This window comes from Bombus terrestris, unplaced genomic scaffold (genome assembly GCF_910591885.1).
Source record: "Bombus terrestris unplaced genomic scaffold, iyBomTerr1.2, whole genome shotgun sequence".
Classification (NCBI taxonomy): Eukaryota; Metazoa; Arthropoda; class Insecta; order Hymenoptera; family Apidae; genus Bombus; species Bombus terrestris.
Window position 1 is genome coordinate 3,345,352 of NW_025963548.1, and position 16,836 is coordinate 3,362,187.

The following is a 16,836-nucleotide window of genomic DNA, read 5'->3' on the forward strand; positions in this document are numbered from 1 at the left end:
AGTCGCCGCCTTATCGAATAACGAACGCAAGAGGGATTGGTTTTAGGTTAGGCTATAGTTTTCGAGCGAGCGCAGCGAGCGAGGGTCGCGTAAAGGTGTGTCACAAACCAACGGTTTGGCACATAGGGACATTGAAATATTCGCACCAGCCCGAGGAGCCGGAAGTCTTTATCGAATTGCGTACTGACGAAAGTTTACAGTTTATCAATAGTTTTACATAAATAGTAACATTTCCACATAGTACAGTGCAACGTGTGGTCCGAAATCGCTGACAAAATTAGGCAATAACAGGAAATATATGCAAGGTAATATAAGGTATATGTATAGCTTGGAAATTGTAATCGTTGCTCGCTCGCTCCGCTCGCTCGTAAAAATCTAGTCCAACCTCACAACCGATCCGACACGTTACCAAATTAGAAATAAGTCGCCGCCTTATCGAATAACGAACGCAAGAGGGATTGGTTTTAGGTTAGGCTATAGTTTTCGAGCGAGCGCAGCGAGCGAGGGTCGCGTAAAGGTGTGTCACAAACCAACGGTTTGGCACATAGGGACATTGAAATATTCGCACCAGCCCGAGGAGCCGGAAGTCTTTATCGAATTGCGTACTGACGAAAGTTTACAGTTTATCAATAGTTTTACATAAATAGTAACATTTCCACATAGTAGAGTGCAACGTGTGGTCCGAAATCGCTGACAAAATTAGGCAATAACAGGAAATATATACAAGGTAATATAAGGTATATGTATAGCTTGGAAATTGTAATCGTTGCTCGCTCGCTCCGCTCGCTCGTAAAAATCTAGTCCAACCTCACAACCGATCCAACACGTTAGCAAATTTGAAATAAGTCGCCTCCTTGTCGAATAACGAACGCAAGAGGGATTGGTTTTAGGTTAGCCTATGGTGTTCGAGCGAGCGCAGCGAGTGAGGGACGTGTAATTGTGTGTCACAAACCAACGGTTTGGAACATAGGGACATTGAAATATTCGCACCAGCCCGAGGAACCGCAAGTCATTATCGAATTGCATACTGACAAAAGTTTACAGTTTATCAATAGTTTTACATAAATAGTAATATTTCCACATAGTACAGTGCAACGTGTGGTCCGATATCGCTGACTAAATTAGGCAAAAACCGGAAATATATGCAAGGCAATATAAGGTATATGTATAGCGTGGAAATTGTAATCGTAGCTCGCTCGCTCCGCTCGCTCGTAAAAATCCAGTCCAACCTCACAACCGATCCGACACGTTAGCAAATTTGAAATAAGTCGCCGCCTTATCGAATAACGAACGCAAGAGGGATTGGTTTTAGGTTAGGCTATAGTTTTCGAGCGAGCGCAGCGAGCGAGGGTCGCGTAAAGGTGTGTCACAAACCATCGGTTTGGCACATAGGGACATTGAAATATTCGCACCAGCCCGAGGAGCCGGAAGTCTTTATCGAACTGCCTACTGACAAAAGTTTACAGTTTATCAATAGTTTTACATAAATAGTAACATTTCCACATAGTACAGTGCAACGTGTGGTCCGAAATCGCTGACAAAATTAGGCAATAACAGGAAATATATGCAAGGTAATATAAGGTATATGTATAGCTTGGAAATTGTAATCGTTGCTCGCCCGCTCCGCTCGCTCGTAAAAATCTAGTCCAACCTCACAACCGATCCGACACGTTAGCAAATTAGAAATAAGTCGCCGCCTTATCGAATAACGAACGCAAGAGGGATTGGTTTTAGGTTAGGCTATAGTTTTCGAGCGAGCGCAGCGAGCGAGGGTCGCGTAAAGGTGTGTCACAAACCAACGGTTTGGCACATAGGGACATTGAAATATTCGCACCAGCCCGAGGAGCCGGAAGTCTTTATCGAATTGCGTACTGACGAAAGTTTACAGTTTATCAATAGTTTTACATAAATAGTAACATTTCCACATAGTAGAGTGCAACGTGTGGTCCGAAATCGCTGACAAAATTAGGCAATAACAGGAAATATATACAAGGTAATATAAGGTATATGTATAGCTTGGAAATTGTAATCGTTGCTCGCTCGCTCCGCTCGCTCGTAAAAATCTAGTCCAACCTCACAACCGATCCAACACGTTAGCAAATTTGAAATAAGTCGCCTCCTTGTCGAATAACGAACGCAAGAGGGATTGGTTTTAGGTTAGCCTATGGTGTTCGAGCGAGCGCAGCGAGTGAGGGACGTGTAATTGTGTGTCACAAACCAACGGTTTGGAACATAGGGACATTGAAATATTCGCACCAGCCCGAGGAACCGCAAGTCTTTATCGAATTGCGTACTGACAAAAGTTTACAGTTTATCAATAGTTTTACATAAATAGTAATATTTCCACATAGTACAGTGCAACGTGTGGTCCGATATCGCTGACTAAATTAGGCAAAAACCGGAAATATATGCAAGGCAATATAAGGTATATGTATAGCGTGGAAATTGTAATCGTAGCTCGCTCGCTCCGCTCGCTCGTAAAAATCCAGTCCAACCTCACAACCGATCCGACACGTTAGCAAATTTGAAATAAGTCGCCGCCTTATCGAATAACGAACGCAAGAGGGATTGGTTTTAGGTTAGGCTATAGTTTTCGAGCGAGCGCAGCGAGCGAGGGTCGCGTAAAGGTGTGTCACAAACCAACGGTTTGGCACATAGGGACATTGAAATATTCGCACCAGCCCGAGGAGCCGGAAGTCTTTATCGAATTGCGTACTGACGAAAGTTTACAGTTTATCAATAGTTTTACATAAATAGTAACATTTCCACATAGTACAGTGCAACGTGTGGTCCGAAATCGCTGACAAAATTAGGCAATAACAGGAAATATATGCAAGGTAATATAAGGTATATGTATAGCTTGGAAATTGTAATCGTTGCTCGCTCGCTCCGCTCGCTCGTAAAAATCTAGTCCAACCTCACAACCGATCCGACACGTTACCAAATTAGATATAAGTCGCCGCCTTATCGAATAACGAACGCAAGAGGGATTGGTTTTAGGTTAGGCTATAGTTTTCGAGCGAGCGCAGCGAGCGAGGGTCGCGTAAAGGTGTGTCACAAACCAACGGTTTGGCACATAGGGACATTGAAATATTCGCACCAGCCCGAGGAGCCGGAAGTCTTTATCGAATTGCGTACTGACGAAAGTTTACAGTTTATCAATAGTTTTACATAAATAGTAACATTTCCACATAGTAGAGTGCAACGTGTGGTCCGAAATCGCTGACAAAATTAGGCAATAACAGGAAATATATACAAGGTAATATAAGGTATATGTATAGCTTGGAAATTGTAATCGTTGCTCGCTCGCTCCGCTCGCTCGTAAAAATCTAGTCCAACCTCACAACCGATCCAACACGTTAGCAAATTTGAAATAAGTCGCCTCCTTGTCGAATAACGAACGCAAGAGGGATTGGTTTTAGGTTAGCCTATGGTGTTCGAGCGAGCGCAGCGAGTGAGGGACGTGTAATTGTGTGTCACAAACCAACGGTTTGGAACATAGGGACATTGAAATATTCGCACCAGCCCGAGGAACCGCAAGTCTTTATCGAATTGCATACTGACAAAAGTTTACAGTTTATCAATAGTTTTACATAAATAGTAATATTTCCACATAGTACAGTGCAACGTGTGGTCCGATATCGCTGACTAAATTAGGCAATAACAGGAAATATATACAAGGTAATATAGGGTATATGTATAGCTTGGAAATTGTAATCGTTGCTCGCTCGCTCAGCTCGCTCGTAAAAATCTAGTCCAACCTCACAACCGATCCAACACGTTAGCAAATTTGAAATAAGTCGCCTCCTTGTCGAATAACGAACGCAAGAGGGATTGGTTTTAGGTTAGCCTATGGTGTTCGAGCGAGCGCAGCGAGTGAGGGACGTGTAATTGTGTGTCACAAACCAACGGTTTGGAACATAGGGACATTGAAATATTCGCACCAGCCCGAGGAACCGCAAGTCTTTATCGAATTGCATACTGACAAAAGTTTACAGTTTATCAATAGTTTTACATAAATAGTAATATTTCCACATAGTACAGTGCAACGTGTGGTCCGATATCGCTGACTAAATTAGGCAAAAACCGGAAATATATGCAAGGCAATATAAGGTATATGTATAGCGTGGAAATTGTAATCGTAGCTCGCTCGCTCCGCTCGCTCGTAAAAATCCAGTCCAACCTCACAACCGATCCGACACGTTAGCAAATTTGAAATAAGTCGCCGCCTTATCGAATAACGAACGCAAGAGGGATTGGTTTTAGGTTAGGCTATAGTTTTCGAGCGAGCGCAGCGAGCGAGGGTCGCGTAAAGGTGTGTCACAAACCAACGGTTTGGCACATAGGGACATTGAAATATTCGCACCAGCCCGAGGAGCCGGAAGTCTTTATCGAATTGCGTACTGACGAAAGTTTACAGTTTATCAATAGTTTTACATAAATAGTAATATTTCCACATAGTACAGTGCAACGTGTGGTCCGATATCGCTGACTAAATTAGGCAAAAACCGGAAATATATGCAAGGCAATATAAGGTATATGTATAGCGTGGAAATTGTAATCGTAGCTCGCTCGCTCCGCTCGCTCGTAAAAATCCAGTCCAACCTCACAACCGATCCGACACGTTAGCAAATTTGAAATAAGTCGCCGCCTTATCGAATAACGAACGCAAGAGGGATTGGTTTTAGGTTAGGCTATAGTTTTCGAGCGAGCGCAGCGAGCGAGGGTCGCGTAAAGGTGTGTCACAAACCAACGGTTTGGCACATAGGGACATTGAAATATTCGCACCAGCCCGAGGAGCCGGAAGTCTTTATCGAATTGTGTACTGACGAAAGTTTACAGTTTATCAATAGTTTTACATAAATAGTAACATTTCCACATAGTACAGTGCAACGTGTGGTCCGAAATCGCTGACAAAATTAGGCAATAACAGGAAATATATGCAAGGTAATATAAGGTATATGTATAGCTTGGAAATTGTAATCGTTGCTCGCTCGCTCCGCTCGCTCGTAAAAATCTAGTCCAACCTCACAACCGATCCGACACGTTAGCAAATTAGAAATAAGTCGCCGCCTTATCGAATAACGAACGCAAGAGGGATTGGTTTTAGGTTAGGCTATAGTTTTCGAGCGAGCGCAGCGAGCGAGGTACACGTAAAGGTGTGTCACAAACCAACGGTTTGGCACATAGGGACATTGAAATATTCGCACCAGCGCGAGGAGCCGGAAGTCTTTATCGAATTGCGTACTGACGAAAGTTTACAGTTTATCAATAGTTTTACATAAATAGTAATATTTCCACATAGTACAGTGCAACGTGTGGTCCGAAATCGCTGACTAAATTAGGCAATAACAGGAAATATATGCAAGGTAATATACGGTATATGTATAGCTGGGAAATTGTAATCGTTGCTCGCTCGCTCCGCTCGCTCGTTTAAATCTAGTCCAACCTCACAACCGATCCGACATGTTAGCAAATTTGAAATAAGTCGCCGCCTTATCGAATAACGAACGCAAGAGGGATTGGTTTTAGGTTAGGCTATAGTTTTCGAGCGAGCGCAGCGAGCGAGGGTCGCGTAAAGGTGTGTCACAAACCAACGGTTTGGCACATAGGGACATTGAAATATTCGCACCAGCCCGAGGAGCCGGAAGTCTTTACCGAATTGCGTACTGACGAAAGTTTACATTTCATCAATAGTTTTACATAAATAGTAATATTTTCACATAGTACAGTGCAACGTGTGGTCCGATATCGCTGACTAAATTAGGCAAAAACCGGAAATATATACAAGGCAATATAAGATATATGTATAGCGTGGAAATTGTAATCGTAGCTCGCTCGCTCCGCTCGCTCGTATAAATCTAGTCCAACCTCACAACCGATCCGACACGTTAGCAAATTAGAAATAAGTCGCCGCCTTATCGAATAACGAACGCAAGAGGGATTGGTTTTAGGTTAGGCTATAGTTTTCGAGCGAGCGCAGCGAGCGAGGGTCGCGTAAAGGTGTGTCACAAACCAACGGTTTGGCACATAGGGACATTGAAATAATCGCACCAGCCCGAGGAGCCGGAAGTCTTTATCGAATTGCGTACTGACGAAAGTTTACAGTTTATCAATAGTTTTACATAAATAGTAATATTTCCACATAGTACAGTGCAACGTGTGGTCCGATATCGCTGACTAAATTAGGCAAAAACCGGAAATATATGCAAGGCAATATAAGGTATATGTATAGCGTGGAAATTGTAATCGTAGCTCGCTCGCTCCGCTCGCTCGTAAAAATCCAGTCCAACCTCACAACCGATCCGACACGTTAGCAAATTTGAAATAAGTCGCCGCCTTATCGAATAACGAACGCAAGAGGGATTGGTTTTAGGTTAGGCTATAGTTTTCGAGCGAGCGCAGCGAGCGAGGGTCGCGTAAAGGTGTGTCACAAACCAACGGTTTGGCACATAGGGACATTGAAATATTCGCACCAGCCCGAGGAACCGCAAGTCTTTATCGAATTGCGTACTGACGAAAGTATACATTTCATCAATAGTTTTACATAAATAGTAATATTTTCACATAGTACAGTGCAACGTGTGGTCCGAAATCGCTGACAAAATTAGGCAATAACAGGAAATACATGCAAGGTAATATAAGGTATATGTATAGCTTGGAAATTGTAATCGTTGCTCGCTCACTCCGCTCGCTCGTAAAAATCTAGTCCAACCTCACAACCGATCCGACACGTTAGCAAATTAGAAATAAGTCGCCTCCTTGTCGAATAACGAACGCAAGAGGGATTGGTTTTAGGTTAGCCTATGGTGTTCGAGCGAGCGCAGCGAGCGAGGGTCGCGTAAAGGTGTGTCACAAACTAACGGTTTGGCACATAGGGACATTGAAATATTCGCACCAGCCCGAGGAGCCGGAAGTCTTTATCGAATTGCGTACTGACGAAAGTATACATTTCATCAATAGTTTTACAAAAATAGTAATATTTTCACATAGTACAGTGCAACGTGTGGTCCGAAATCGCTGACAAAATTAGGCAATAACAGGAAATACATGCAAGGTAATATACGGTATATGTATAGCTGGGAAATTGTAATCGTTGCTCGCTCGCTCCGCTCGCTCGTTTAAATCTAGTCCAACCTCACAACCGATCCGACATGTTAGCAAATTTGAAATAAGTCGCCGCCTTATCGAATAACGAACGCAAGAGGGATTGGTTTTAGGTTAGGCTATAGTTTTCGAGCGAGCGCAGCGAGCGAGGGTCGCGTAAAGGTGTGTCACAAACCAACGGTTTGGCACATAGGGACATTGAAATATTCGCACCAGCCCGAGGAGCCGGAAGTCTTTATCGAATTGCGTACTGACGAAAGTTTACATTTCATCAATAGTTTTACATAAATAGTAATATTTTCACATAGTACAGTGCAACGTGTGGTCCGATATCGCTGACTAAATTAGGCAAAAACCGGAAATATATACAAGGCAATATAAGGTATATGTATAGCGTGGAAATTGTAATCGTAGCTCGCTCGCTCCGCTCGCTCGTATAAATCTAGTCCAACCTCACAACCGATCCGACACGTTAGCAAATTAGAAATAAGTCGCCGCCTTATCGAATAACGAACGCAAGAGGGATTGGTTTTAGGTTAGGCTATAGTTTTCGAGCGAGCGCAGCGAGCGAGGGTCGCGTAAAGGTGTGTCACAAACCAACGGTTTGGCACATAGGGACATTGAAATATTCGCACCAGCCCGAGGAGCCGGAAGTCTTTATCGAATTGCGTACTGACGAAAGTTTACAGTTTATCAATAGTTTTACATAAATAGTAATATTTCCACATAGTACAGTGCAACGTGTGGTCCGATATCGCTGACTAAATTAGGCAAAAACCGGAAATATATGCAAGGCAATATAAGGTATATGTATAGCGTGGAAATTGTAATCGTAGCTCGCTCGCTCCGCTCGCTCGTAAAAATCCAGTCCAACCTCACAACCGATCCGACACGTTAGCAAATTTGAAATAAGTCGCCGCCTTATCGAATAACGAACGCAAGAGGGATTGGTTTTAGGTTAGGCTATAGTTTTCGAGCGAGCGCAGCGAGCGAGGGTCGCGTAAAGGTGTGTCACAAACCAACGGTTTGGCACATAGGGACATTGAAATATTCGCACCAGCCCGAGGAGCCGGAAGTCTTTATCGAATTGCGTACTGACGAAAGTTTACAGTTTATCAATAGTTTTACATAAATAGTAATATTTCCACATAGTAGAGTGCAACGTGTGGTCCGAAATCGCTGACAAAATTAGGCAATAACAGGAAATATATACAAGGTAATATAAGGTATATGTATAGCTTGGAAATTGTAATCGTTGCTCGCTCGCTCCGCTCGCTCGTAAAAATCTAGTCCAACCTCACAACCGATCCAACACGTTAGCAAATTTGAAATAAGTCGCCATCTTGTCGAATAACGAACGCAAGAGGGATTGGTTTTAGGTTAGCCTATGGTGTTCGAGCGAGCGCAGCGAGTGAGGGACGTGTAATTGTGTGTCACAAACCAACGGTTTGGAACATAGGGACATTGAAATATTCGCACCAGCCCGAGGAACCGCAAGTCTTTATCGAATTGCATACTGACAAAAGTTTACATTTCATCAATAGTTTTACATAAATAGTAATATTTTCACATAGTACAGTGCAACGTGTGGTCCGAAATCGCTGACAAAATTAGGCAAAAACAGGAAATATATGCAAGGTAATATAAGGTATATGTATAGCTTGGAAATTGTAATCGTTGCTCGCTCGCTCCGCTCGCTCGTAAAAATCTAGTCCAACCTCACAACCGATCCGACACGTTAGCAAATTAGAAATAAGTCGCCGCCTTATCGAATAACGAACGCAAGAGAGATTGGTTTTAGGTTAGGCTATAGTTTTCGAGCGAGCGCAGCGAGCGAGGGTCGCGTAAAGGTGTGTCACAAACTAACGGTTTGGCACATAGGGACATTGAAATATTCGCACCAGCCCGAGGAGCCGGAAGTCTTTATCGAATTGCGTACTGACGAAAGTTTACATTTCATCAATAGTTTTACATAAATAGTAATATTTTCACATAGTACAGTGCAACGTGTGGTCCGAAATCGCTGACAAAACTAGGCAATAACAGGAAATATATGCAAGGTAATATAAGGTATATGTATAGCTTGGAAATTGTAGTCGTTGCTCGCCCGCTCCGCTCGCTCGTAAAAATCTAGTCCAACCTCACAACCGATCCGACACGTTAGCAAATTTGAAATAAGTCGCCTCCTTGTCGAATAACGAACGCAAGAGGGATTGGTTTTAGGTTAGCCTATGGTGTTCGAGCGAGCGCTGCGAGTGAGGGACGCGTAATTGTGTGTCACAAACCAACGGTTTGGAACATAGGAACATTGAAATATTCGCACCAGCCCGAGGAAACGCAAGTCTTTATCGAATTGCATACTGACAAAAGTTTACATTTCATCAATAGTTTTACATAAATAGTAATATTTTCACATAGTACAGTGCAACGTGTGGTCCGAAATCGCTGACAAAATTAGGCAATAACAGGAAATATATGCAAGGTAATATAAGGTATATGTATAGCTTGGAAATTGTAATCGTTGCTCGCTCGCTCCGCTCGCTCGTAAAAATCAAGTTTAACCTCACAACCGATCCGACACGTTAGCAAATTAGAAACATGTCGCCGCCTTATCGAATAACGAACGCAAGAGGGATTGGTTTTAGGTTAGGCTATAGATTTCGAGCGAGCGCAGCGAGCGAGGGTCGCGTAATTGTGTGTCACAAACCAACGGTTTGGAACATAGGGACATTGAAATATTCGCACCAGCCCGAGGAACCGCAAGTCTTTATCGAATTGCATACTGACAAAAGTTTACATTTCATCAATAGTTTTACATAAATAGTAATATTTTCACATAGTACAGTGCAACGTGTGGTCCGAAATCGCTGACAAAATTAGGCAATAACAGGAAATATATGCAAGGTAATATAAGGTATATGTATAGCTTGCAAATTGTAATCGTTGCACGCTCGCTCCGCTCGCTCGTAAAAATCTAGTCCAACCTCACAACCGATCCGACACGTTGGCAAATTAGAAATAAGTCGCCGCCTTATCGAATAACGAACGCAAGAGGGATTGGTTTTAGGTTAGGCTATAGATTTCGAGCGAGCGCAGCGAGTGAGGGACACGTAATTGTGTGTCACAAACCAACGGTTTGGAACATAGGGACATTGAAATATTCGCACCAGCCCGAGGAACCGCAAGTCTTTATCGAATTGCATACTGACAAAAGTTTACATTTCATCAATAGTTTTACATAAATAGTAATATTTTCACATAGTACAGTGCAACGTGTGGTCCGAAATCGCTGACAAAATTAGGCAATAACAGGAAATATATGCAAGGTAATATAAGGTATATGTATAGCTTGGAAATTGTAATCGTTGCTCGCTCGCTCCGCTCGCTCGTAAAAATCTAGTCCAACCTCACAACCGATCCGACACGTTAGCAAATTAGAAATAAGTCGCCGCCTTATCGAATAACGAACGCAAGAGGGATTGGTTTTAGGTTAGGCTATAGTTTTCGAGCGAGCGCAGCGAGCGAGGGTCGCCTAAAGGTGTGTCACAAACCAACGGTTTGGCACATAGGGACATTGAAATATTCGCACCAGCCCGAGGAGCCGGAAGTCTTTATCGAATTGCGTACTGACAAAAGTTTACAGTTTATCAATAGTTTTACATAAATAGTAATATTTCCACATAGTACAGTGCAACATGAGGTCCGATATCGCTCACAAAATTAGGTAATACCCGGAAATATATGCAAGGTAATATAAGGTTTATGTATAGCTTGCAAATTGTAATCGTTGCACGCTCGCTCCGCTCGCTCGTAAAAATCTAGTCCAACCTCACAACCGATCCGACACGTTGGCAAATTAGAAATAAGTCGCCGCCTTATCGAATAACGAACGCAAGAGGGATGGTTTTAGGTTAGGCTATAGTTTTCGAGCGAGCGCAGCGAGCGAGGGTCGCGTAAAGGTGTGTCACAAACCAACGGTTTGGCACATAGGGACATTGAAATATTCGCACCAGCCCGAGGAGCCGGAAGTCTTTATCGAATTGCGTACTGACGAAAGTATACAGTTTATCAATAGTTTTACATAAATAGTAATATTTCCACATAGTAGAGTGCAACGTGTGGTCCGAAATCGCTGACAAAATTAGGCAATAACAGGAAATATATACAAGGTAGTATAAGGTATATGTATAGCTTGGAAATTGTAATCGTTGCTCGCCCGCTCCGCTCGCTCGTAAAAATCTAGTCCAACCTCACAACCGATCCGACAGGTTAGCAAATTTGAAATAAGTCGCCTCCTTGTCGAATAACGAACGCAAGAGGGATTGGTTTTAGGTTAGCCTATGGTGTTCGAGCGAGCGCAGCGAGTGAGGGACGCGTAATTGTGTATCACAAACCAACGGTTTGGAACATAGGGACATTGAAATATTCGCACCAGCCCGAGCAACCGCAAGTCTTTATCGAATTGCATACTGACAAAAGTTTACATTTCATCAATAGTTTTACATAAATAATAATATTTTCACATAGTACAGTGCAACGTGTGGTCCGAAATCGCTGACAAAATTAGGCAATAACAGGAAATATATGCAAGGTAATATAAGGTATATGTATAGCTTGCAAATTGTAATCGTTGCACGCTCGCTCCGCTCGCTCGGAAAAATCCAGTCCAACCTCACAACCGATCCGACACGTTAGCAAATTTGAAATAAGTCGCCGCCTTATCGAATAACGAACGCAAGAGGGATTGGTTTTAGGTTAGGCTATAGTTTTCGAGCGAGCGCAGCGAGCGAGGGTCGCGTAAAGGTGTGTCACAAACCAACGGTTTGGCACATAGGGACATTGAAATATTCGCACCAGCCCGAGGAGCCGGAAGTCTTTATCGAATTGCGTACTGACGAAAGTTTACAGTTTATCAATAGTTTTACATAAATAGTAATATTTCCACATAGTAGAGTGCAACGTGTGGTCCGAAATCGCTGACAAAATTAGGCAATAACAGGAAATATATACAAGGTAATATAAGGTATATGTATAGCTTGGAAATTGTAATCGTTGCTCGCTCGCTCCGCTCGCTCGTAAAAATCTAGTCCAACCTCACAACCGATCCAACACGTTAGCAAATTTGAAATAAGTCGCCATCTTGTCGAATAACGAACGCAAGAGGGATTGGTTTTAGGTTAGCCTATGGTGTTCGAGCGAGCGCAGCGAGTGAGGGACGTGTAATTGTGTGTCACAAACCAACGGTTTGGAACATAGGGACATTGAAATATTCGCACCAGCCCGAGGAACCGCAAGTCTTTATCGAATTGCATACTGACAAAAGTTTACATTTCATCAATAGTTTTACATAAATAGTAATATTTTCACATAGTACAGTGCAACGTGTGGTCCGAAATCGCTGACAAAACTAGGCAATAACAGGAAATATATGCAAGGTAATATAAGGTATATGTATAGCTTGGAAATTGTAGTCGTTGCTCGCCCGCTCCGCTCGCTCGTAAAAATCTAGTCCAACCTCACAACCGATCCGACACGTTAGCAAATTTGAAATAAGTCACCTCCTTGTCGAATAACGAACGCAAGAGGGATTGGTTTTAGGTTAGCCTATGGTGTTCGAGCGAGCGCTGCGAGTGAGGGACGCGTAATTGTGTGTCACAAACCAACGGTTTGGAACATAGGGACATTGAAATATTCGCACCAGCCCGAGGAAACGCAAGTCTTTATCGAATTGCATACTGACAAAAGTTTACATTTCATCAATAGTTTTACATAAATAGTAATATTTTCACATAGTACAGTGCAACGTGTGGTCCGAAATCGCTGACAAAATTAGGCAATAACAGGAAATATATGCAAGGTAATATAAGGTATATGTATAGCTTGCAAATTGTAATCGTTGCACGCTCGCTCCGCTCGCTCGTAAAAATCCAGTCCAACCTCACAACCGATCCGACACGTTAGCAAATTTGAAATAAGTCGCCGCCTTATCGAATAACGAACGCAAGAGGGATTGGTTTTAGGTTAGGCTATAGTTTTCGAGCGAGCGCAGCGAGCGAGGGTCGCGTAAAGGTGTGTCACAAACCAACGGTTTGGCACATAGGGACATTGAAATATTCGCACCAGCCCGAGGAGCCGGAAGTCTTTATCGAATTGCGTACTGACGAAAGTTTACAGTTTATCAATAGTTTTACATAAATAGTAATATTTCCACATAGTAGAGTGCAACGTGTGGTCCGAAATCGCTGACAAAATTAGGCAATAACAGGAAATATATACAAGGTAATATAAGGTATATGTATAGCTTGGAAATTGTAATCGTTGCTCGCTCGCTCCGCTCGCTCGTAAAAATCTAGTCCAACCTCACAACCGATCCAACACGTTAGCAAATTTGAAATAAGTCGCCATCTTGTCGAATAACGAACGCAAGAGGGATTGGTTTTAGGTTAGCCTATGGTGTTCGAGCGAGCGCAGCGAGTGAGGGACGTGTAATTGTGTGTCACAAACCAACGGTTTGGAACATAGGGACATTGAAATATTCGCACCAGCCCGAGGAACCGCAAGTCTTTATCGAATTGCATACTGACAAAAGTTTACATTTCATCAATAGTTTTACATAAATAGTAATATTTTCACATAGTACAGTGCAACGTGTGGTCCGAAATCGCTGACAAAATTAGGCAATAACAGGAAATATATGCAAGGTAATATAAGGTATATGTATAGCTTGGAAATTGTAATCGTTGCTCGCTCGCTCCGCTCGCTCGTAAAAATCTAGTCCAACCTCACAACCGATCCGACACGTTAGCAAATTAGAAATAAGTCGCCGCCTTATCGAATAACGAACGCAAGAGGGATTGGTTTTAGGTTAGGCTATAGTTTTCGAGCGAGCGCAGCGAGCGAGGGTCGCGTAAAGGTGTGTCACAAACTAACGGTTTGGCACATAGGGACATTGAAATATTCGCACCAGCCCGAGGAGCCGGAAGTCTTTATCGAATTGCGTACTGACGAAAGTTTACATTTCATCAATAGTTTTACATAAATAGTAATATTTCCACGTAGTAGAGTGCAACGTGTGGTCCGAAATCGCTGACAAAATTAGGCAATAACAGGAAATATATACAAGGTAGTATAAGGTATATGTATAGCTTGGAAATTGTAATCGTTGCTCGCCCGCTCCGCTCGCTCGTAAAAATCTAGTCCAACCTCACAACCGATCCGACAGGTTAGCAAATTTGAAATAAGTCGCCTCCTTGTCGAATAACGAACGCAAGAGGGATTGGTTTTAGGTTAGCCTATGGTGTTCGAGCGAGCGCAGCGAGTGAGGGACGCGTAATTGTGTGTCACAAACCAACGGTTTGGAACATAGGGACATTGAAATATTCGCACCAGCCCGAGCAACCGCAAGTCTTTATCGAATTGCATACTGACAAAAGTTTACATTTCATCAATAGTTTTACATAAATAATAATATTTTCACATAGTACAGTGCAACGTGTGGTCCGAAATCGCTGACAAAATTAGGCAATAACAGGAATATATGCAAGGTAATATAAGGTATATGTATAGCTTGGAAATTGTAATCGTTGCTCGCTCGCTCCGCTCGCTCGTAAAAATCAAGTTTAACCTCACAACCGATCCGACACGTTAGCAAATTAGAAACATGTCGCCGCCTTATCGAATAACGAACGCAAGAGGGATTGGTTTTAGGTTAGGCTATAGATTTCGAGCGAGCGCAGCGAGCGAGGGTCGCGTAATTGTGTGTCACAAACCAACGGTTTGGAACATAGGGACATTGAAATATTCGCACCAGCCCGAGGAACCGCAAGTCTTTATCGAATTGCATACTGACAAAAGTTTACATTTCATCAATAGTTTTACATAAATAGTAATATTTTCACATAGTACAGTGCAACGTGTGGTCCGAAATCGCTGACAAAATTAGGCAATAACAGGAAATATATGCAAGGTAATATAAGGTATATGTATAGCTTGCAAATTGTAATCGTTGCACGCTCGCTCCGCTCGCTCGTAAAAATCTAGTCCAACCTCACAACCGATCCGACACGTTGGCAAATTAGAAATAAGTCGCCGCCTTATCGAATAACGAACGCAAGAGGGATTGGTTTTAGGTTAGGCTATAGATTTCGAGCGAGCGCAGCGAGTGAGGGACACGTAATTGTGTGTCACAAACCAACGGTTTGGAACATAGGGACATTGAAATATTCGCACCAGCCCGAGGAACCGCAAGTCTTTATCGAATTGCATACTGACAAAAGTTTACATTTCATCAATAGTTTTACATAAATAGTAATATTTTCACATAGTACAGTGCAACGTGTGGTCCGAAATCGCTGACAAAATTAGGCAATAACAGGAAATATATGCAAGGTAATATAAGGTATATGTATAGCTTGGAAATTGTAATCGTTGCTCGCTCGCTCCGCTCGCTCGTAAAAATCTAGTCCAACCTCACAACCGATCCGACACGTTAGCAAATTAGAAATAAGTCGCCGCCTTATCGAATAACGAACGCAAGAGGGATTGGTTTTAGGTTAGGCTATAGTTTTCGAGCGAGCGCAGCGAGCGAGGGTCGCCTAAAGGTGTGTCACAAACCAACGGTTTGGCACATAGGGACATTGAAATATTCGCACCAGCCCGAGGAGCCGGAAGTCTTTATCGAATTGCGTACTGACGAAAGTTTACAGTTTATCAATAGTTTTACATAAATAGTAATATTTCCACATAGTACAGTGCAACATGAGGTCCGATATCGCTGACTAAATTAGGTAATAACCGGAAATATATGCAAGGTAATATAAGGTATATGTATAGCTTGCAAATTGTAATCGTTGCACGCTCGCTCCGCTCGCTCGTAAAAATCTAGTCCAACCTCACAACCGATCCGACACGTTGGCAAATTAGAAATAAGTCGCCGCCTTATCGAATAACGAACGCAAGAGGGATGGTTTTAGGTTAGGCTATAGTTTTCGAGCGAGCGCAGCGAGCGAGGGTCGCGTAAAGGTGTGTCACAAACCAACGGTTTGGCACATAGGGACATTGAAATATTCGCACCAGCCCGAGGAGCCGGAAGTCTTTATCGAATTGCGTACTGACGAAAGTATACAGTTTATCAATAGTTTTACATAAATAGTAATATTTCCACATAGTAGAGTGCAACGTGTGGTCCGAAATCGCTGACAAAATTAGGCAATAACAGGAAATATATACAAGGTAGTATAAGGTATATGTATAGCTTGGAAATTGTAATCGTTGCTCGCCCGCTCCGCTCGCTCGTAAAAATCTAGTCCAACCTCACAACCGATCCGACAGGTTAGCAAATTTGAAATAAGTCGCCTCCTTGTCGAATAACGAACGCAAGAGGGATTGGTTTTAGGTTAGCCTATGGTGTTCGAGCGAGCGCAGCGAGTGAGGGACGCGTAATTGTGTATCACAAACCAACGGTTTGGAACATAGGGACATTGAAATATTCGCACCAGCCCGAGCAACCGCAAGTCTTTATCGAATTGCATACTGACAAAAGTTTACATTTCATCAATAGTTTTACATAAATAGTAATATTTCCACATAGTAGAGTGCAACGTGTGGTCCGAAATCGCTGACAAAATTAGGCAATAACAGGAAATATATACAAGGTAATATAAGGTATATGTATAGCTTGGAAATTGTAATCGTTGCTCGCTCGCTCCGCTCGCTCGTAAAAATCTAGTC